The sequence below is a fragment of the Dromaius novaehollandiae genome, chromosome 3 (genome assembly GCF_036370855.1).
Source record: "Dromaius novaehollandiae isolate bDroNov1 chromosome 3, bDroNov1.hap1, whole genome shotgun sequence".
Lineage (NCBI taxonomy): Eukaryota > Metazoa > Chordata > Aves > Casuariiformes > Dromaiidae > Dromaius > Dromaius novaehollandiae.
The window spans coordinates 22,772,123-22,796,976 of NC_088100.1; the positions used below are offsets into that span (position 1 = coordinate 22,772,123).

Genomic DNA, 24,854 nt, shown 5'->3' on the forward strand with positions numbered 1-24,854 from the left:
TGTTCATCTTAGCGGTGGAATGCCGAATCTTCAGGGCCTGTTAGTCCACGTGCCATGCATGGATAAGGGGAGTTAGTTTAACCCAGTATCAAGAGTATAGGAACACCCACTGAGTCAAAGTTTACCATTAAATAACAGTACATTTCTGTCACAGAACAAAGTATCCATAACAACTGACACTCTAACCTTAGAGGCATCATCCTTTTAACTATAATCTCACTTCTGTACTGATTATAGATTTTTGAACTGGTTTAGGAATGTTGTGTAATGTTGTGTACCTAACTATAATTTACTGCCTAACTGCACAAAAGACACATTCACTTGCCTTTAACCTGAAGTCATAGAATTTACATCAGTGCAGTTTTAGCCCTCTGTGTTCAGAAGGAACTTAGCAAAATAATATTCATATGCCCAAAGCATGTACACAAGTGTTTGAAGGACTGGAAAAGCTTTTAGTTTTGGAATACATTTCTAAACAAAATATTCTTTATCTCATTTTCAATCCTTTCTCTTACAAGACCAAAAACTACTCAAAAGTGAACCACAGAATTCCATTTCACATCTTGCGTTAATATTAACCAAACCTCAAGAGAGTAGGAGACAAAACACATTCTCAATTATTAAAGGCAGATCAGATTTATCATGAGTTTCCTCTAGAAGGACAGGTCAATTTTTAACTAGTTCTTTAACCTCTCGCTCCTTGTTCAGATTTAAACACAAAAATATTCAGTAGGCAGAGCTGAATATTTCTAGTTTACATTGACTCCTGTTTCAGTAAATGTAAGTACTAAGTACGCATTTTAAATTATTTGATTTGACTTTTGTATTTGGACTCTTAAAAAGATTAAATAAGTTTTTATCACTGTATGACCCTACTATATTAATCTATTGCCTTTCTTATACTATTTTGCTTACCCTCCTTTGAAACATCAGGTCTATCAGTATGCTTAAATCTGGCAAATGCTTATGCATGTGTTCAGTTTTGGTCTCGTGAAGAAATGCAGTCATCATTCCCAATACAGCTATGCACAAAAATTAATATTAACCACTTGCCTTTTTTTGTTTAGCTTTCTTAATATTAAGCTTTTGGACATTGATGTGAAATCTTGACTTTACTTAGGTCACTGAAAATAGGTCCAGTTGACCTCAGAGGGCTCAGGATTTCACTCCAGATTTTCTATTTGCCCTTTGAGATGCCAAGGCATGGTTGGGCACTGTTTTGTAATTTTAAAAGAATTCTATTTTTTGTCAATCTGTTCAATAGACTTCATGCTTGCAAACTTATTATTTCCTTTTAAAAATAATTATATAAATCTAATCAAATGAATTTTCCAGATTAGGAAGTTGACATCCACAAATTGGAAAGTCCTGGGATGAAAAAGAATGCAAAACACTTGAATATAAAGTTTCTTCCTTTAGGCAACTACTTGTGATCTTTCCTTAAGCTGTGTGGAGGGGAAGGGTGTGAAATCCTGTCAGGAGGGGTGTGAGAGTCTCCTTGAATAGTATTTAAAATGTTTTGAACATTTTTATAAATATCATTATGAGGAAAAGTTGATGATTTCACTTCAGAACACCAACCCTGTCTCCCTTAAGCACACAAAACAGAATAGGAAAAAAAGAGAAGTAACCAAAAATACAGCCTTTGTCTCTAACTCTTATGGAAGACTGAGCTGTTTTGAAAGAAAAGCCAGACAACATGGTTTTAGCAGTCACTTCATGACCTGGCAAAAAATTATGCTACTGAAAAATTGCTTCTCATTTGCTCTTTTAATCCAGGCTCTCACCCAGTGTTGAAAAGGGTGGAGTTCTTTTGGCCAAACAAACCAGACTTTCAGGAGACAGAAAGCTAAAATGAGAAAGGTAAGAAAGAGCAGTAAGGAGAAGGCCTCCAATGTCATACTGCCTAACCGCATGACGACTTACAGCCTTTTTAGACTTTTTCGCATAACTCTACTTCAGCGACCCCAGGCTGGCAGCTCTTTGGGTGTTGCTGTGCTCTCAGATACCTGCGCCCTGCTTTCAAGTATTGTATTTGCCATAGTAGCTCTCAGGGTTTGTCTTTGAAATCCCTGTTGCTATGCATGACATAGCTCACTTATCTGTGCCACAACTGACATCTTATATGAGGGGCTTTATCACTCTTCAATTTCCAAACTAATGTTGCTGTAGCAGCATGTTCTGAAAAGTGCGTGAACCGTGAGAACGTGAACTGGAAAGTGCATTCTGCTGCTCTAAGTAAGAAGCAACAAGAAGCGTGGAGACAGCAAGGCCCATTGCATAAGAGACCACAAATCCACTTCTGATGCCACCACTGACCATGTCTCAGCTTCACTTAGGCATTCAGAGTGCTTAACCAAATTGTTGGAGACTATTGCCACTGAGATAAGGTTCACCACTTCCCAGCAATGTGAGGCATGCATCACAAGTGTTAAGAAACATCCTTCTCCTCCTGCAGTGGCCTATTGTTAGTCATTTTATGGTCAAAACTGTCTCCATGGCCCTCTGCCAGAAAATAGCACAGGCGCTGAAGTATCCGTATATCCCTTCCTGTATTCCTATCCCAGTGTAGAAACAAGTGTTTTTCACTTTCTGGAAGCTGATAGTGCCAGAGTCCCAGGCTGGAATTCATCTCATGTAATTTTAAACACCTAAAAGTTAGATGTCTCATTTAGTTTCTCTTTATAATCAGTGGAGAGAAATACTGTCTGGACTTTTTTCATCTTACCTATCTTAGATGTTTACTCTAGGCTGTACTGTATCTAGCTACAACCATACCAGAACTCATGAGAATAAGCAATGCCAATGTTACTTTCCCAGAACTGTAGAAGGGAAGACAAATTCAGCAGCTATCAATAAATGGAGTTCAGGGATAGCAAGACTTTATTCTTCATTTTCCCCCCATACACTTTCTAGCAGTTCTGCAACAATATTTTAAGCTAAAACATATGTAATATTTATCAGAGAATGCATATTGTGTGATATGATCCAAAGTTTTTGTATGAATTCTGGATGACTACAGTACATGAGTTCTGCAAGTCATCACAATGTCCGAGATTATTTGAATGAAATCTGTATATTTCACCTTCCTATACACATGCATAAGTCATATTTATTACTGAAAAGATATTCTAGAGCAATTTGAAGAAGGTTGCATTTTTAGGTTTTTTTGGAAAGCTGTTTGTGACTTGGGATACATCTTAGTCAATGTGGCCCTTTGTCCAAAGAAAATGTGAGGGGGAGAAAAGCCAAATAACTACTGAAAAATCCACTTATTAAAAAAAATAACAGCTATCTGAATCGACTGGAAATCAGTTCAAGAAATACCAGAAGTCACAGAGGAAGCAGCTTTAGTGCATGCAAATGCATGCTAAATTAATTTATACTCTGTCATTACAATTTATTATATGGATTTTATGTCCCCAGGGATGACATAGCAAAAACAGAAGACAGCCAGAGCTGATGGCAAAGATTGTTAGACATGGAAAAATATTCTTATGGAGATGATTAATACTACTCTTTAAAGCAGAAATGAGTAAGAGGAAATGAAATACATGTATACAAAAAATACCGAAAAGGTAGACTAATAGAATTGCCTCTTCTCACCATAGATAAACAAGGAGACATCCATTAGATTGAAAGACAATACCTTTATAACAGATAAAATAAATATTTTTCAACTGTGTAACTGCACACTGTGTGAACCGATTTCCAAAGAATGTCATTGAGGCAGGATTCAAGAAATGGGAAGTTTATGACAATAACAAGAACATTAAATAACACAAGTAGAAACCAAAAAAGCTAGCATGCTGTAAAAACCTCAGATTTAAGGGAATATAATAACATCTAGATTGTGAAAATTAGTTAGAAAGTTTTCTTATGAGAGCTTATTCCATTATTTCCTACTTCAGGATTTCTTGCTGTAGTATATATCAATTGGTAGGGATTGCTAATGGAAATAAGACATTAGACTGATGTAGCATACCACTGACCTAACCTCAAATGGCATGTCTGTTCTTGCATTCCTATTCTTTTTCACAAGTCTTCTTCATCAAAATTTCTTCGAAGGCATGAAGGAGTTAAGATACAATGATCTGAAGCAGTGCTGTTCATTGTCATACTACATTGGAGAGAAGGTTCACTCAACATATTGAAAGTGCTAAAATTTAATTGTCTGTAAGAAACAAATATCTTAATTTTGAGTGGGTGCAGTTCACCATTTTTATTAAAGATATGTTGTATTTTGTATTATATTGGTCAGAAATAGATTTGCAAGAAATCTAGCACGCTTACATTTTGAATTATTTAGCATAAATCACAGTATCAAAAAGTATCAAAAGCCAATGAGAATGAAAAATTACAAGACTAACTCTTGAGATATCAAAACCACAGGACACAATGCTCATGAGAGAAATTACCCAGACTCACACAAGAATATCAAGCATAGTCAAACATGCATCATCATCATCATCTCGACTACTCAGACAACAAGTTTGCAATACGAGGATTAAAGAGCACAGCTAAAAGAAACCTTCCCAAAGCTTTATTTAAGTCACAGGAAAACTCCTTTGGTTGCCAATTCAGGCCTACTCTGCCTGGTGAACTGCTGATCTCAGCCTGTCTTTTCATTGATGTATCAGTGCTCAGAACAGGCAAAGCACTTTTACTGCAAATATGGCTTTTTGTTGCACAATACCACCACTATCTGAGTGAAACAAGGCATATTGAAGAAAGGAGTCTGATCTGCCAAGACACAGCTGACTGCTGGCAAAGCTATGGCGGTGATGAACAACATCTCTGCACTATGGGGCTATTCCAAGCTATGGCAGAAATGGCCTCAGTTGTCTATGGAGAGCAAATTTTCACCCAGAATTTTGCTCCAAATCTACAGCACAGGGATTCTAAAGAGCATAAACCTCACCTCCAAGCTCAGCTCTCCTTGCTCAGACCATTTTAAGACCAGTTCTCACAAATAAATCTGAAAAGACAGACTCAACAAAGTGATTGGCAAAGAGTAATACTCCAGGAACGTGTCAGCCCAACACGTCTTCTGCAGATTGACATCAGCAGTGGAGAGAAAACAAAGGAAACTACCCATCTTGAAGGGAAACTCTCAAGGCACTGGCCTGACTCTCCTGAGGCCAATTATTCTGCAAGTGTTTCTCAGTGATGCAGTGAGCACATGAGCCCTCACTAGACCATGCAGGCAGGTGCTAAACAGTTTTAATTAAGTCCTGTTGAAGCCATGTTCACTGTCATCCTCCCTTTCAGAGCCAGGTGCTAGCCCAGCTGTATCCAAACTTTCAAGCCCTCTGAGAAGAATAAATAGTTAGAAGAAAAGAAATTGAGGAGAACAAAACCCAATTCCAGGGGACAAGAAATGGAAAAGGGAAGGTGTGTGTGGGTCACAGGCTCAAAAATAAGTTGAGAGGCACTGGAGGTGCATACTGAGCAGAGCACCCTGAGACAGCATCCATCATTCCTGGAAAGTGTCCAGGGAAGCAGTAGATGCAGCACAGCAATTCTCTCTCTGTTGATGTGAAAAGATGAGGGACTGGAAGCAGGTGATACCAGGCAGGGTCCTCTCCAGTTGAGTTTGCTTCTTCTAGTGGCATGAATGGCCAGTTTGGCCAGGACTAGGAGGAGACTGATGAATACATCATATGTTTAGTGCCCATTAGATTACAAACAGCTTAAGTAATGATTAATGAAAATGTGTTTGAAGAGTAAGTATTCTTTAATCTAGACAGGACTGAAATGACTGTTCTGCATCAAGAGAGCCTGCTTTGTTTATATTTCATATGTGATTTAATGCAGATTTTTTGTTTATTTGTAACATCATTCTTTCCAGACTTTTAAAATCTTCTTTATTTGTTATACTTGTAATGGGCTTCTGATACGAGAAAACAAATTATATACTTCCTTTATAGAGCTGCTTCAATACAATTATCAGAAGTACTCACTCATATATTAGTGAATTCATCCTAACAACGTATTTCTTAAATAATACTTTCAATGGCTGGAAGCTGCATCTTACCTTTTTTGCTTCTTGTTCAAAGTTTGCTATTACTGGAATCAAACAATAAATTATGATTAATAATAGTGTTATATTTGCTGGAAGTCAAAATACAGATATTTTTCTAGCAGGCTTTCTCAAATCACTTACTAACCAAACACCAGTTTTATGACTTTGCATTCTGTTGTTTAGCAACTAGCCCACTTTCTTTTCCAATACCATATCTACACTAGCAAATGTTGTTGCTAGTATAGTAACTGCCAAGTATTGTAACTGCAACTACTATAACTGCCAAAAGTACTCATAGATTGTATATCCATAAATAAATTTCTTTAAGATAACAAAACTCCAACTGTTCTCACCTGAGCCATACAACCTCCCCAAACAGATAGAAGCCTTCATCCAAGCTACAGCATAACAGGAGCATAGATAGACCTTGCCTCATTTATGTTCTTCCTAACAGTCTTCCAGTTCCACTGTGGCCTGTTGCCTCGAAGCAGTTGTCCAGTTTGGCCTTCTAAAGCTCTAGGCTCAATGTGATCCTATAGCAATTATGAAACCTTCATATTTGAGAAACACTTGGTAGTTTTTTCCTCTGCAAGCCCAGATTGCAGGCAGGCAGACATTACCTCCCATAAATTGAAAAGATACTTAAACAGCATGCTTCTGCCTGGAAAGAAACAGTATGAATCTCGTCACCATGTGGAGAACGGAAAGTTTAAGCTTATTTATGGTGCAACTGTAGGAATGAGTATGTTTATCAGTAAATCGGAAGAGATGCAAACCCAAGGAATGAGAGGCAATGTTGCTAAAAGCGAAACATCGTTCTGGACCAGTAAAGGGATATTTGCATTAGTAACACGATGGGAAAGATAATGTGGGGCAATGATACCAAAAAAATCTGGTCGTAGTTCTATGGGTGGACCAATGGCACCCACTGCAAAAAGCCCTGCAGCATATTGGCAGAGGAAGGCACCATGCCTCCCGGAGCAGCCCTACAGTTTCCACTGTCATCTGCTCACTGCAAGAGTGCTCAGCGCTCAGGTATGTATTTACTCTAGCAGCATTGTAAAGACTTTCATAAGATGACAAAACTTACTATAACTTAACTTTTTATTGCTTGCACAGGACAGCTTTCCATATCATATCCATATGCATCTCATACTGCTACGCATTCTCAACTCTTATTGTCATTAGGAGAAGAGGTGGGCACAGTCCCTTGCCGCTTTAAACATTCAATAGCTGATAGTCTATGAGTATGAGGAAGCGAGTGCAATACTGAGTCCAGAATCCAAAAAATATGTTCAATCTCTAATTTATGGAAGTATAGAATTGTTCATACTACAAAAGTATTTTATGAAAGTATAGAATTTTAGTTAAACAAAAGAATGCAATAAGAAAAAATACAAATGTATTGAGAAAATAGAAGTTTGAAGGGAACTGGAAAATGATGCGTAATGCTAGCTAGGCAACAAAACTGGGGCAACTGTGTGACGGATAGATTATAAATCACAAAATTATACCCTATAATCTCCATAGAATTTTGTAGCATGAGACATGAGGCCAGAATAAGACCACATGTGGGCCTTGTATTCAGAATTAATCATTTAAATTAATTTTGCCTACTACGCTTCAGAAGACTTTGAAAACTAGATTGAATTATATTTGGTCCTCATATGTACAGCCTTACAATTAAATTGACCTTGATTTGATTTAGTTTACTTCATTTCCAAAGTAAAGTATGCAAATTAAATTAGGGGTGCTTTAATTCTGAACCAGTGTCCACACAAGATTAAAGGGAGTTTGATTAATACACTTCAAAGTCACACCTGTAGTTAATTCAGATATTTCCTTGAATGTTTCTACATGATCAAGGCTACTGTGACACACAAGTGTGGGAAACCCTGTTGTAGTCTTGGATAATGACAGAGTAAGGGAGACAACTATAAATGTTTCTGCAGAAGTCATTACCCAGTTTTGGTTATTAATTAATTTTCTAATAACATATGCAGGAGTCAGTGGAATTTTTCTAAATTTGCCTAGAGTATGTGCCATTCCTATTAATTTTTTTCTCATTCTAATGAATTAGCATGAAAAAGTATGTTCCCATATACAGGCTGATGATGCAAGATAGAGTTTCTTTTTATATCCATGCTTAGACCAACTTGCTGAAATCTTGGGCACATTGAAATGGGTGATGAAAGTTTTCTCTGGCTTTAGCAGAGGTGTGCTTTAATTCAAAATAATGATACACAAAAGAGGAAGAAAAACCCACATACATGCACTGAACTGTAGGGACAGCAATTTAATCTAAATAGGTATGTTAGCGGATTAGTTCTTGGTAAGGCTTTTCTCTATGGACAGATCAAGAGGTTTTAATTGGAGGTTTCCTAATCTGTTAATAAAAAATTATAATAATAAATCATCCAAGTAGTTTTACCATTCCTTATACCTTTGAGAACAATATTAAAAATGAGCTTTTGCTACCCAGCTGGAGTTCACAAGAGAAAGATTTACTTTTGAACTGCTTCAAAAACTATTTGGAAGAGTGATTTTTTTTTCGCTCTCCCCCTTGATCATAGTAGCAACATCAGATCATAATAGGAAAGGAGACATGGCGTTTGCCCCAAATCCCCCAGCAGAGCTTTACTTAAACAATTCTGAATGAATGACTGAAATGACAAATACAGATTTCAGTGGATGTTGGAGCAGGGCCTTACATTCTATTTTGGTAAAAATTTAGATTATTTGCAGTAATGTCCACCCAAACAGTTCAAACTACTCTTCAGCTGCAGAGGAGCCTGTCCAAACACCGAAGAACCTCTTACCTACTTATGAGTTCCAAAGCTTGAGCTGTAACCCTTGAAAACACAGGATCGTCATCATGGCAAATTTGGGTTCTAGATAGAGCTGTAGACATAAGAAGTAGTCAGGATTAGTGTTCTAAGCAGAAGCATCTCCTAATCATGACATTTTCAGGAAAATTAGTCTTGGAGACAAGCTCATGCCATCAATTCTGCCAAATTTCTATACGCTCCACACAATCGTGTAGATACCTAAACTTAGGAAATCAAGTTAGCAGTTTATATGGCTGAGTCTTTGCAGATTTGCCAGTCTCTCACTTTGCCTTCACTGACAATAGTTTTCTCATCATTTAACGAGTCTAAAAACAGAGCCCAGGAGTGCAAAGTGCTTCCAAAATCATAAGGTCTTGAACAGTCAGTTGCTATTCATCACTGTTCTCTTTACGCTAGCAAGTAAATCCAGTGCAGATCACTAAGGAAACAAGAAGCTTGCTAACTTTATAATTTTCTTAGAATATCTCCAGTGAGACATAGATCTACAATAATCTAGAGTTTCCACTTTTTAGAGCACTTACAATTTTAGCTCTATATAAATTTTTCCCAGGTGTTCACTAGTACACATGACAGAAAAGTCCACTGTAAAGCAGATATAGGTGAAATAGCTACTTTCTAAAGGCTAACACTGTTGTCTCTGTGTGCATGTGTGTTACCCTTAATGTAGGTCAGGTAGAAGAGACTACATCCCTCATGTTTGGGGATAAGGGAGTATAATGCTTGCTTCTGCCACAAGGGGTTTATTCCACTCTAGGAATTCAGTTTAAACTAAAGCTAGGGAGATTTATGCCAGCTGAGAATTTGCTTATGCTTAAGAAGCTTATTTTGATTTGGAGAGTTCAGAGATTTTAGCAAAGGCTTCAATTAGAAGACTTTATCTTCTTTAGGGAAAATTTTATAGTAGTACTTACTTCTCATAAGAATTTTGTAACTTAAATTTACATAGTTTTTATTTATATTTAAATAATTTTATTTAATTTTTGTTAATAGAATTTTCCCTTCCTTTTTTTCATGAGTCTACAGCATATATTCACATATGGTAATTGTATTGTAAAATCACTAGCTACTTTGAAATTCCATTGTATCTTTCTCCTGGCTTTAGTAGTCTAAAACTTTGCATATGTCCCTTTTCTTTTAAAATCATGATAATTTGCTACCTAGTGTAGTTTTTCATTTGGCTCAAGAACTTACATTTCCTGTTATGAACAAAAAATGTAAAACAAAACTATCAGTTTCATAGTTTGAACTATCAAGGTTGAGAAATTTGTATGCTTCAGGAGAAGTGTAGATAAATATCAAATCTAGTAAGCTTACATTTGCTATGAGGACAATTGTTTAGATTTGTCTTTGTAAATAGTTCTGCGTCATCTGCTATAGCCTTGTATAGAGCTGTGATATTATAATCCTGCTTCTGCAAACATGTTTTTAAATCTTCATGTTAAATCTGACAATTGGTCTGTTGATCCTGAAGCAGCCATTATGTGTGCGTGCATAGTCAGTCATCATACATTTCACTCTTAAGAAAAGTAAAGTTTCCATTGAATTACAAAGTAAATAACATCTAGTTTATCCATACTGTGCAAGGCTTCTGGATGAGTTCAGCAGTGTAGGAGCCTGCAGTTGATCAGTTCTTCCACTGCCTTTGAAGGCAAATACTGAAATATTTCAGATGGTGTAGGATAACTCAGCTATCAAGCCACCAAATTCATCAATTTATACATGATAGATCTAAACACTCCTGTTTTGTTTTCTCATCCAAGAAAGGCTTGGCCTCTTAATATAACAATGCATCTTTCTTGTGTAAGCTGATGAAGCCATTTCGGAAGCAATGGACCTCATCCAAGTGACCTTGATTGGGAGCTGGGTACCCGTTGTCCAGCTAAATCCCAGATTACCATCCAGGCAGCCTGTTTTACATACTGTTTAAAAAAAGCAACAGACTCCCTAAGTGCCAGGCCTAGAATTTGCTTGCACAGCTGCAGCAGACTTCCCCCAGGCGCAGCAGCGCCTGGCTTGGGAGAGAGGGAAGACTGGTGCCTGCCTGACCTCCACTGCAGTCTGGTATTAGGAAGAAAACCATCTTAATTCTGCTAAGCTCCCTCAAAAAGGTTTTGGTTGTCTGGCCCACATTCGGTCTTTCTGGGCTGCACTGAAGCAACAAGGACGAGATCATCTCCTATTTACATGGTAGACTAATGGCCGATGTATTTCCCAGGAAATCAAGCCTGGGCTCTGTGGAGGCAGGACACACCCCTCCAGCCAGGGGAGTGTTTCTGCTGCTGGGACACTGGGGCATCCATGGGGAATTCCCTTCAGCGCTCCTGCCAAGCAGGCCGTAGCATAGTCCAGAGCAGGGGAGCCTGGTGCCCTGGAGAAGATCAGAAAGGGAGGACTCTGGCAATCAGGTGGTTTCCTAAAAGCTGGAAGGGAATATTCCTAAGGGACACCCCTTCAGGACTTTTTCTCAGCTGCTCAGAGTCTAATGCAAAGCACAGATATATTCCAGAAAGCAGGTCTGGAACCCTAATTCTCTTCTCTCCCATTATTATGAAGCAACTTTTCCCAGAGAAATGTGAAGGGGAAGTGATCCTTGCATTTCCATGGACACACAGATGACGGCTGACTCTGGCCTTTACAGGAGAGCTCTCCTTGTATTTTTCCACTAGCATCCTGTGAACAAATGCAATATGATACAATGTTATATAGAGAGAACTACCTACCCAAAGAGTAACAGAGAGACTATTTAACCATGCAGCTACTGTAAAAAAGGTTTTGCTCAGGGTGTTTACAAACACACCTCCAAGAAATCTGCTACCGCACACACTGACAAGGGGTAGATGACTCAACAGGGAGATCCAATGGTGGTACATCCATTCCTGCTTTGTGCAGTTGGCAGTGCTCACATCCAAATCCACCGCCAGCTTTCCTCATGCTACTGAACAAACCCCACCAAAGGAGCAGGACTTCAGCCCACAGAAATGAGGAATTTTTTCAGTGACTCCTCTGTAGACCTCCATCTGCTGCTTAGCAGAGGTAATGCAGCCTCTGTCTTATCCATCACTGCAACAGAAGATAAGAATTATATTATAGCATGGGTACCTGAATATATAAAATGTTACATATTTCTCTTTAAATGCCTGAATCTGATGGTCTGGAATGCTCTGGAAGCATTTAATTTTATTCTGTAATTTTAAAAAGCTTGGCCATTACAATTATGTTTGAGAATAAGTACAACAAGGCAAACAAAACAAAAGTTTTTAATCTAATTACATGAAAGTTCAAAGAAACTCAGCTTGTCAGATGTATATGGAGATTTTCTCCATTAAACAAGCCCACAGGGAAATGCCTGAGTAAACAGAATTACGCTTGCACGTAAATCAATAGATCTAGTCAATAAAAATAGCCATCCTAGTTCTGATCCCATCCATGAAAAAAGTCGCTGTTGTTTCTCCTGAGGGACTGTGGAAAAAATAATATAACATTACTAAAGCCTAGCTTTTGCCTTCCAGTACAATCCCAAGCAGGGGTTATAATGCAATGACAGGAGTCAGAGAATAGTCCAGAGAGGCCTCATATCCACAAGATACTTCTTTCTTGATTATTTCACTATCTGAAGGCAGGCGAAGTTAGAAATGTTCCATGGTCTTAGAAGGGGAGCACCGTGTGTAAACTGCAAATGCCACGGGAGAGTAATTTAGATGGTGAATACCCTTTACCCATACTGGCACGTAGTTGCCTTTCTGAAAGGTTATTCCCTAGTACTACTAGAGATGTAAATTATCTGATGAATTACATTCTAGAAATGCAGTATAGTCTAAATGAATTTTGGTTCCTTTTGGTCCCACAGCCCAAGTGATTGTATAGGGGAATTCCTAGTTGTTCCAATAGAATAATATCACACTAGGTACACTGGCAGTTCTCTTCATGTAGACATTATTCCTGAAGCACCGTAAGTTGAATCAGCAATAAAATATTCCCTTTATTGAAGGATAACAGTGTCCATTTTTACCAGTTTTACTAGTGAAAAACAGTAGCTTTGCCAGTAAAATTCCTCCCATTGATAAAATGATATATGGCATTTTAGTCAAGTGCAAAGGCTAATGGGGCAGTGCACCATACACAGCACCAATGTATAGTACTAGGGACAGCTGAGATCTGTAAGTAAATAATGTTATTAAATGCATAAGTATTCCAAGAAATAGTGTTGTACTATGTCTTACTGTAATATTTATCTCCTCGAATATGGAAGTGAGTGTTTTAACTCACTTTTACAGGGAAAATGATTTACAGTGCCTTTAAAAAAATGTGGTTTCTTACAACCTGAAGATGTTCTTCATCAATGGTGAACATTCATATTCTACACTTTCTTGCTGATACTTTTGATTTTTAATGTGATCAGTAATGGTTCTTTATAAATTATAATGTGAAAAAAGAATACTTCAAGATAGCACTGCATTTACATCTCAGGCAAAAGACATATCAGCACAACACACATGCTATGAAATCAGAAATAGCAGAATCTCTTATGGTTATTTAGTGCAAGCAGAAAGCAAACTCTTTTGTAGTATTTGCTCTTCAGGTAGTGAATATTCGTGCAGTTGGAGGTGTTCTATGAAACATGACCCCATAGTAAAGTTAATTTCTCTTACCCTATTGCAATGGTTAATAGCTATTTCATTTTAAGCTACTGCATTTCTAGAATTCTAAAGCATAAGTCTTAGCACTGCCACTGGTCATGGGGATGTTACCAGGTGGCTGCAATAAGACATTCAAGTCCTTTAGGGAGGTTATATCTTGAAGCTAACATATTGTGAATAAAAACTGCAATGAAGCTTAGTGTGTTCTGATTGAACTGGCATTGATGAAGCAATTTGGGCTGGTAATAATTTAACTTCTGATAAAGAAACACAGAGAAGTATCTATAAGTGCTGTTAAGGTTGTGACAAAAGCTGTAGAAAGCAAAGAAGTTCAAGATAAATTTTATATTCAGTTCAAAATTGCCTAATGTGTGTTACAAAGTGGCTAGCATCATTCACTGAGCTAGAAATTTTGCTATATCCGAATATATAGCAAAGCAGTGTAGGAATGTCAAATTTGTAGATCCTAAAGCTTAGCATGGTCCAATTTTTACTTAAATGTCAATCTGTGTAGGGAATGACTTGGATTGATAGTGGAAGAAAGTCTCATTTAAAAAAATTCCCAGATGAGTCATTCTTTTTTTTCTTCTTCCCTGCAGGATTGCTTAGTTAGTAAAACCACATTTTTCTGGTGATATGAGCTGCCACATCACTCTGTTTGTTGTTTTCCTCCTACAAATAGTAGAAGAACAGAGATTGTGTCTCTTCCAAAAGTTCATTGGGCTATGTCAACACAACAGAGCCTCTGACCTCTGCGGTTTCGTAGGGGACCTGAGCTGCATTTCAATACTGTAACCAAGCAAAACAAGAGCACACACCAGTCTCGCCTTCCCCCTGCATTGGTTTCCACAGAAAGGAAGCCCTAAACCTTCAGGCTGTAAGAAAGCCACGACATGCCCTGTGCCAGCTCCCAGCCTTGTCCCAGTAGGACAAGGGGGTACCAGGTCCCTACAGTGTATGAAGAACACCAAGCAGTACACCTAGGCTTTAACAGACAAAGATGACTGCAAGATGAGTGGAAAAGAGGGGGGGAAGATTTGAAATAAAGGCAATTGAAGCCAAAACTAGAACAAAAGCAACACACTCAGATGCTCAGTATTATGCAGCACCTCATTCTACTCTCTACAATTCTACCTTGCCAAGCCAGAGTAACAGAATAATCTACATCTAATCTAATGTGGAAGAATAGATTAGATTTTGTTGAAGAATACTTGCTTTGGTCTTGGGAATGTGAGGAAGAAAGGAGACAGTAAACAAACATGAGAGAGCAAAAGGCTCAGATCACAAAAAGGGAATATGTAACATTTATTTATTTATGATTACTGAAGCTTTTTATCCACAGTTTAGGTTTTGTTTCTATTCTGTGCCTCTTGCCAAATCTTGGTTTGCTAACTTGTAAAACTGGTATGCTACTTATCTCACAGAAGCCCTCTGAATATAAATAGATGAGTTAGATTCCTCTCTAGTTCTACTTGGCTCGAACTTGCATGTGTTTTTTAAGATTCCTGAGTAAAAGTCACTGGAGAAATACAAAATAATGTTATTATTACTCTGAGCTTTAGTGAAGTCATGTATCATGGACCTGACATAATGGGAATAATTACAGTGACACACTTCAATCAAATTCTGCATTTCTCATGAGGGAAAAGTTTTGACTGAGAACTGCAGGATTTATCCATAACTGTTAGCATAAGGGTCATGTATTAAAGGACAAAAAAGAGCATGAGGAGGATGGAAAGACAGTATGTTAAGATCTAGATACTTAAAAAATCTGTGTTTAGACACCTAAACAGGATGGAATTTATAGCTGCTGAACAATTCCAGATGTCAGCAACTTCAAAGGATGCTGGGAATACTGCAGCCACCTAAGTACCAATAGAGAACTGGCCTGATATTTAACTATGGATTCAGAAACCTCGAACACGCAGTTTTAAAGATGCTGTTAGAAACCTTTGGATATTTGACAAACCAAAAAATCCCCCAAATCCTCTGCTAGTAGCTATTAGCCCTTTCCAAACTGGAAGATCTGTAGAACAGCTTTCAGTAAATACTAGTAAAAACATAAGAAAAACAGGTTTCTTCTCTTCTCTTTGGTGAAAAACTCCCTAAATCCATTTCTTTCAGATGAACAGTTGGCAATGCTCTTCCAGAAATATTAGCTGCCAGTGTAAAAATGTTGGGCCTGAGTCAGCAGTACCTAGCACACTGTAAATATTGAAGCTTGTGGAAAGAACTACAGTGTGGGAGTAACCTTTTATTCCTTTGTGCATACTTCTAGGCACTCCATGCCCTTTTTCACAGGTATAAGTGATTATACGTGAAGCAAAGAGCTGTCGGAGACTTTGGAGTAATGCTGGATGTGGAGGGAGAGCAGGTGGCTCCATGCTTTCCCACCAGTGGTTTAAAAGGTACCTTTAGCCACAGTGCTTGGGGTGGACACTAGGTGAGATTCATGTTTGCTCGACCCTGGGTATGACTGAGCGACGAAGCTCATCGACTAATGCAAAGGGGAGATTTTTCTGCACTAAAGGAATCCTATACTGCCCTAGGAACCACACCAGGGACAGAGCACGGTTAGTGGTACCTGCAGGCTGTGTCAGGCAGAGGTGCTTAAGTTTGCTTTAAGCAAATTTTCTTGTGTACAGCTAGTACGGAAGTCAGAATAGACTCCCCTAGGATTTATATGCCAATAAATAGGAAATACCTTTCTGCTTCACTTAGAGGTATGTCTGAGATTTGGCCCTTCTTTTCAAGGCTTAATAGTCTACTGAGAACAAAAGGAGCGGTAAGATGCTTGCTGTTTTCTCTTAGTGCCTGGTAGCTAGTGATTGTAGTAGATAATGCCACCTAAATAAGCATATTGTATCTCTCTACGCAGGCCACTGAATTAACAGCAGTAATAATACATCACATAACATTTATTTCCTGTCCACTCAATGAGGAAATGATAAGCATTTGTTGCATATTAAAATACCACAGTGGTATAAGCCAAGCCAAATGGATCACTAAATTATCCTGAACAGCGGTATAATGTATTCTTCTTGTGACATCAGATGCCCTTGGTTTTACTTCTATTTTTTTAATGTTTTTTTTGGTAGAGCTTACATCATTTCCCCCAAATTTAAAAACTGAAAGCAGAAAAAAGTATCATGCTTTTGTCAGTACGATTGTTTAAATCTCAAAAATGACACTCCTAACTAGCATTACAGTGGCACATTTTCTAATACAGGTCTGGACTTTTGTAGGCAACTGAGAAACAGCAGCTGTTGTAATCACATTAGCATTTCAGCTGTTCCACCTCAGGTATTCCCGCAGGAATAATAACTCATTTCCTTTGTGAAACCAACCAACAAACCAATTCTGGTCTATTTCAAGATATGCAAACGACAGACAAAATTTCAAAGTGAACATATGTTTGGTGACACAAACCAACCAGGTATCTTCAATGCTTCATTGCATAAAAAGTAAAAAAGTCAGTGGAGGTATTTAAGTATTTTGTATGTTAATTGCATTAAAGCCTGAAAGAACGCGCTACTTCAGTACAAAAGGTTCGATTACATGCAGGAACAGAAGAGAAAATACAGGGGTATTTTTACAAGGTAAACAGTTTTTCTTTTGTTTTAGAAAAGGCCCACAGGATATCCTCCAGGGAAAATCAAAGCCAGAGCTGTAAGAAAGTGCAGAGCAATGAGTATGGTTTTGCAGCAGGAAGAGGAAAGAAAAAAGATACATTCAGAGCATACTGATCATTAGTGCTGGACAGGATATAGCAAAACTTCTACAGTTAAAAAAAAAAAAAAGCACCTGTCCTTGTATTCCTGTTCTACAAGACCTCCTGAAGCCCCCTTCAACCACCTAGAGCTGTCCCTGTCCCCAAGGGACCAAGGAGACGTAGCGGAGCAGAGAGGCATGACATGCATCCCTACACAAGCTGCAGGGCATGGGGGATCATCGCCCATGTGGCAGCCGAGGGCAAGGCTCTGATTTCTCCTGCGCCCAAGGTGAGTGGCCCAACGGCAGCCTGGCCGGGTAGGGAAGAGGTTCTCCAAGCGTGGAGCCATTCCATGTGCTTTGAATAATTAAGGTGATGAAGCAGGGCTCTAAACACCAGAGATTAAAGCCCTGATCTGAAAGGAAGTAATAATCATCCCATCCACTTTATAGGAGCCTTTCCTCTCTCATTCCCCATGATATTAAGAAGAAAAAAAGTGCTTTTGTGACTAGGCAGATACCTTTTATTCTTCTGAAACCAATGGTTAAAAAAGCAAACATCCACACAATCTTTCATATTCATCAACTGCAAGACAGATTGCATGAAATACAATGGCTGGCCCTCTTCACAACGTCAGGCAATAATTGAGCCATATTTCAACACATAAACACACACTTAGATGCACTTTCTCAAGGTTCCCATTGTTTCTGTACCGTTTTGTCTTTGCACTATCACTAGATTGCTTTGGTAAATGCATTTAGTGTTAGGGAAACCCCAGCCTTATGGCTGTGTTACCATCACTGTGTTTTCCAAAATTAGCACTTCGTTATGCCTCATGTGAAATCCCCATGAAAAGATGGAAACCTGCAAGGGCAATGGACCGCGGAGGACAAAGCAGAAAGAGGAGTGTCAACAGTTTGGCAATGCAAGAGGTCACTGGGTGCTTGAGGGTCTGAGTCTTTTTGTTCACCCATGTATCCATGCTCACTGAGGCTTCTGGTATCCGCAGACCTTAGGATCAGATAGGGAGAACTAGGGCATATAAGCAAAAATGTTGAAGAAGAACCCTAATGCTTTTTTATTAAAATAAATGGGTTGTGTAATAGACCAGGAGGATTCTCTTTTGACAGATAGTATTATAATTCATGCAATAACAACAGTAAGGCATATGGTGTCCCATAGAATCACCTGGGGCCACTTTGGGTAGGTTTGTGAAGTAAAAATGCTTTTTTGCCCACTATCTCTAATATAGTTGAGCCTCTGCAGAAGTCTCAAATGAAAGTGAAACATTGTTTTAAAGTTACTCCAGAATAATTCTGAAGCATATATTTCCCTTTTAGTGATCCTACATTATAGAATATGACAACAACTGAAAAACAATTCTCCAGGAAAGATTCATGCAGACATCTATAAAAAGCAGTTTCTCTTCACAAAGGTAACAGTAACTGCACTGGGACAGACAGGTATATCTTTCTGCTGTCTGACACCACCAGTAGCTGTTCCTCAAAGGAGAAGTATTACAATATAGAGTAGTGTTTCTCCTAGTATACCTTTTATTTTAGCTCCTAGCAATCTCCTACTTTGTGAATTCAATAACCCTTGACAAAATGTCCTCCTACAAATTTGTCCAATAACGCCTTGAACCCAGCTATTCACCTGACTTTCACAACCTGTAGCAATACATTTTTACATTTCATTTTTGCAGTGTATGAAAAAGTGTTTTTTCTTCTTTTCTTATTTCAGAAATTTTGCCTGACAAATTGATTGTACGCCCTCTAATTCTTGTGTCCATGCTATTCATGGTTTCAAAGACTAAATACTATCAAACCTGGCATCTCTCATGTCTCTTTCAAGGTAACGAGCCATAGTGTCTTCAGATTATTTGCCTTCCATTCTTGCTTTCTGTGACCTTTTCATGACCACAGTCAGGTGTTGTCAGAGACATACGTCATCTCTGGTACAAGTCCTCATTCCACTATAAACTTTCTAAAGTGGAGAAGGAAAATAACATGCAATATGCAAGATGTAGCTACACCATGGGTTTCTATGCTGCCATAATATTCTCTGGTTTGTTCTCTAGTTGTTTCCTAACAAAGCCTAAATTTGCACTTTTGACTGGTATTTCAAGGCATTGATCCCACTGAGTCCTGTGGCTCCATTACCTCTTTTTAACTTTGCTGGCATAACCAAATAGTGAATGGAGAAGTGGTTCAAGGAACTGATCCAGCTAAAGAGAAACAAACAGAACAACCTTTATTAATGCCCTGTTTTCTGAGTAAACCCTCTAATCTGGCTTGCAGTGTCTACCCACAGACAGCCCCGTGTGAAGCTGGTGATGCTCTCCAAGCTGCTGGAGCCACAGCCGCAGTAGATTCTTCTGCTGTTCTCTGTAGACACTTTTTGCTCTTATCAGACTTCCATGCCATCAGCAAACATTCTTAGTTTCTTCACTTCAGATTGCAAAAGTTTAGCTATGTTTCAATTGGATTTGCTGCAATAAAGGTCCCAAGATGTTGCTGTTTGAATGGGAATCAGTCAGGCCCTTGTGAGAGCACGTGAACTGCTCAGAGAGCACTGCCTGACCTAAAGCTACTTGCTCATGTGGGTCCAGCTGTGGTTGGGCAGGTTGCTCTGCCTAGGGAATATCTCAGTGTCATCATATGCCATCAACCATTTACTCAGCTTAGTTCTGTCTGCCTGCATTCAGATATGCAAGAGGTCTAACTGACAAAAGAGGTAACATTTCTAGAAGAAAATGTCTAGAAATGCAGTTTCCCACAAAAATCTTCCTGAAAAATAAAAAAAAAGAGAAAGTAAGATGTATCTTATGTAACTACTTGCTTATCAAAACCACACTTTATTAATTTGTTCAAAAATGGTTAGTATGTTGTATATTGTAAATAACTGTGCTAGCAAATTCAAAATAGTTCTATATACCTTTCAGAAATCAATATATATTTATTTTGTATTGCAAAAATATACTTTGTATTGTATACTTAGCTATGAGGTATGTAAAAGTGCTTACATATATACTGTGCTTGTTAACATATGTCTGCAATAGGAAAATAACAGAAACACTAAAAATAGAAAGCATGACTCTTGTTGAATCACAGGCAGAAATGAAAGTTATAATTGTATATGTAAATAGATTGCAATTCAAACAGAGAGGAAAAAACTTGTATTTCTATAGAAAAAGCTAGGAAAGTGAACATGAATATCCTTTACACCTTCATTATACTGTAATAAATGCTCAAATAATTATCTCACTATTCAGTCTGAGAAAAAATGTTTCACATTAAAGTTTTATTTCAATTTTTCTTCAGATCTCTATGGCAGATGAGGGAAGAGAGTGGGAATGGGAAAGAAATACAATTTTTCTCTGAAAGCTTATCTGTTTCCAGACTCATAGATCTGTTTAGAACATTCCTCTGTACTGTTCTCTTAAAAAAAAATAAAGGAGACAAATGATAACAAAAAACCCCTGGAAAATGAAGATAAAAAGGCAACTGGTGAGAAGAAGATCCCATACCGAATTTTGACCTTACAAAAAGGAGTGCAGAAGATGAGTCCTTTACAAAGAAAAAATTTGCAAGTCCAGCAGGGGTATGGCGATGCATGGTTGAGAGTATCTTCCCAGTCGCTATTCTCAACCCCAGGCTTGCCAGTGCCACGATGCAAAGCTTGGCCGCCCTGACCCTGCCGGAAGACCTCAGATTGCCTGCCCTGAGGGCTCCTCTGTGCTTGGAAGTTCTCAAAAATAGCTATTCCAGAACATTATTTGGGCATATGTCCTCTCTGGATGCTCCTGTTTCAGAATAGGAGTGCTTTTTTGGACTGACTAAAAGCCATATTCAGAGCTAACTCAGTGACAGCGTGGCTGCACAAAGCCTGAAACCAAAATAGCTCTTCCAAAATAATGATTCTGGAATAATAATTATAGCTATCATTTTTGCATCAAATCCAATTATTCTAGAATACCTCTTTCAGGGTATTTGCACATGGAGAGGAGCCCTGAGCACTCTACCACCTGTGTTTTCCTCTGTCAAGTGAAGGAAAATCTTTTTGCCAAAGTCCTGGGAAATAAAATGAAAACCCTTTAAAATGCTGCTCTAGACTATAGTTATCTTGACAATAAATCCATCAAAGGTATCACACACTATTTTTGGTGCCTGAAGAAATGAATTCAGAGCTGTAGCTTATGTTGCTTCATTGAATTACTCACTGCTTCAAGCTTAAAGAAGGATGATTCATGGGCAATTAATGCCAAGGAAGAGAAATGGCACTTGGAATGCTGAAATAGTGCAGTAGTGCTTTCCTTTGACATTGTTATTCAGGTAGGTGTTTACAGGCTCTCACTGACAACAGGCACAAGGCTTTGGTACTCATGGGCTATCCTCACACAGCCTGCTTGTACCTTAGCTGGGGGCTCAAGATCTCCTATAAACCAGAATTTCTTGGTTGTGCGGATGGCGGTTAGCTCACGCCCTAGAGCAAGCCAGCTACCTTGTGCTCTGGGGGAAGTGGGCAGCAGGTGGAGACTGGCTCAAACTCAAGCTCACTGGCACGGCAGCCTGCATACAGCATGCTTAACACCGTGCAACGCTGCAAACTTGAGCCCACCCTTGGGCAGAAGCAGCAAGAAAACTTGCTGTTTTCTGCAAAAGTCTCCAGCAGAGAGAGCTGGCTCTGAAAGGCGGTGGCGAGGGGGCAGCTGTGGCCAGAGCACTCAGTCCTCCCCCGCTCCTCGGCCCCGGGAATGGCCCCACCGCTCCACAAGGAGCTGTCGACCACAGGTGAAATGCTGCTGGGCAGGAGAGGCAGCCGGTTGGTGGTTGTACATATTCCTGCAGGGATAACTACCAGTTTAGCACTTTTGTTAATAATAAAATGTAACGGTGGGTTTTTGGAAGCTTGGGAGGAAGGGTATTTTTGCCATGAACTTCAGGCACTTGGGTGGCCGCCCTTCCCCTCTAACCAGGAGTCCATCAAAGGGCAGCTGGGAGCAGCAGCCAGGCTGAGGTGCCCTGAAGTGCTCTCCAGAAGAGACTTTCTCCCTCCCTCTCCCCCACAAAGGAAGATTATCTAGCTATATAAGAAGCTATCCAGCAGTGCATAGTGTGAATAGTTTCCCAGATTTTTAGGCCTGTAATTAATGTACAACAGATAGCAAGAAAGGGAAGATGAGAGTTACTTTTTTGATCCTGAACATAAATGTAGAGAAAGATGCTATGCCTATCAGAAGGCAGATGTCCGGCTGTTGTGACTTCTCAGCTACAAGAAAGAGATAATAAATAACCATAAAGTCATTCTATTAATTCCTTTACCAGCTGTGGCCAAAAATAGGGCTCAGCTTTTTGTAGCAGAGATAAATACTGGATGAATACTGAGAAATAAATTGCTCTTATGAATTATCAGTTAATAGATGTTGAAATGTATAAATTACAGATATGAAATAATTATGCAAATTATATTCCTTCATCCAATCATTTGTTTAGTGAAAACACTTACACTGTATCTTTACAGAGTGACTGGTGGCTGGAACAATCCTGTTGACATATAGCCTGTCAGACTTAGAAGTAAACAAACTTCTGTTACAAGTGATATTGTCTTTCATTCAGGAAACCTCAAAGCTCTTTATAATGTTACTAAGTTCTTAAGTAAGTAGCAGAGAAGGGGGTGGGAAAAGCTATCACCCCCGACCAAGGTGCTGTGATCTGCGATGGAGGGGCGCTGGCACTGGTGTGAGATACAGTCTTCCTACACCACTACGGGAAGACTGTGTCTGAAAGCACTGCTGAAACATTGTTTTGCTGGAGGCTGGGTGAAATCCAGCAAATATATCTTTGTTTTGCAAACTAGTCACACACAATCCTCACTGGATTTTATGGTTACACTGGCTGCTTCTTATTCAGACTAAATGGGCAAACAATTAAATATCCCACTGTTCAGTCAGACCTAAAACAATGGTAGCGACTGCCAAGACTAGGCTGAATGTAAACACTGACACTGGGAATTAATTAGCTAAGGGGTTACATGTGCGTGCCTGCATTACGGACAGCAAGGGCAGGCAGAATTGGAGTAGAGGGCCGTGCAGGCAGGAAAAGTCACATCTGTAGAACAGAAAGAAAAACAGAAGGCCACTTTTTGGACAGAATACTAGTTGAAAGGCAGGTTTGGAAATATGAAAAAGGAAATTGGCTCTGCGTGATCTTTGTGCTTATGAGCATATTATTTGCCAGCAAACAGGACTGCATCCAAGAAATAGCTGTCATCATTTTCTCCCGTTAAAAGGAATGCACAAGTTGCTGTGCAGAGGTCAAATGCCCGTGACAAAAAGAAGGAAAGCGCGATATCTGACCTCTTGCATCTGAGTACCCTACTGTTACCCATTTTGGGCTGCCTACTAATGAGAAATCAGAGGATTTATACGCTGACTTTCGTATCCCAGCTCCAAGCGCTGCCGAAACGGCCCCGACGCTGCCGAAGCCTCACTGCAGGCCTGCCTGAGCTGACGGGCCCACAAGCCGGCACGGGCCAGCGCACACGCTGCCTAAGCATCCGGCCGTGCCCAACACACGCTTCTAAGCTTCTCTTTTGCTGAGAGCTGCAGCAGCGAAGCATCTTTTGCTGATAGGTAGCATTTTTAGACGTACTGCTTGCTTGTTGAAATGAAACTGCTGCTGGTACAGAAAGCTTTCATATGAAACTGGGGTGAGGTAACTGGAAAATAGGACAATTTCACTGTTTGACCAAATGTCCTCGTGCGGAGGGGTGAGTGAAGAGCTGGGCACTGCCCCCAGCACGAGCAGCAGCACTTGGCCCACGGCATGCTCCCTTCAGCAGGAGATGTGCTAACCACCGACGTTGGGTATCACACCACTGCCACCTTGTTACGCTTTGCTGTGCTCAGGTGCAAAATATGCTCGTTAGCAGGGATGCGGAGTATCCTTGCCTCCACCATCCACAGCTGTCTTGATCCCTAAAATGACAACTCTCTGGTAACAATTTCTTTCCCACAGGGCTAGGCTGCGATTAATTACTAGTTTTAAGTGTGTTGAGCAATAAACAGGTTTCGAGGGATTAAGTAGCTACTAGTCATTACTGTTCCTCAACTTCAAAACAGACCAGCTGCCTAAGCAACCTCCAGAACAAGTGACCCCTGACTATTATCAATACATAACACTAACAAGTAACCATGATGACCGAATTACTAACTCTGAGATGTAATGAACATGTAATAGAGGGTGCATTGCCAAGAGGAATAAATAAGCAGTAGATCCTAAAGTAATCCCTGGAAAAATTATTACTATTTTCTCTTTGATAGCCCCAAATCTAATTACATTTTTCTAATTCTTGTTTTCTTTTTCTCCATTCCTAATTTGGTTTCTCTGTATCATTCTCCCCATTCCTTTTTAAAATTTTCTGTTTCTCTGTACATTTCTTTTCAATAAATGGGAATGAAATCCTGTGGTCCTTCATTTGAATGCTCCTTCGTAGTCAAATCGGAAGGAGAATATATGGAAGAGAAGGAAATAAAAAGGCCTTCAGATCTGCAGCAAGTTGTCAGAAATATATCTGTGCTGATTTGCACAGTTATTCTGTGCTCACTCTACTGTTGTTACCAATATTTA

The 24,854-nt window shown here is 39.2% G+C and overlaps 1 long non-coding RNA gene across 1 annotated transcript; it reads left to right on the forward strand.

Moving 5' to 3' along the window:
• Window positions 1-725: 725 nt before the first annotated feature.
• LOC135328009 (uncharacterized) lies at window positions 726-19,077 on the forward strand. The gene is made up of 3 exons (XR_010388731.1): window positions 726-780; window positions 1,780-1,863; window positions 18,967-19,077. It is a non-coding gene; the product is annotated as an uncharacterized LOC135328009 (long non-coding RNA).
• Window positions 19,078-24,854: the final 5,777 nt, after the last annotated feature.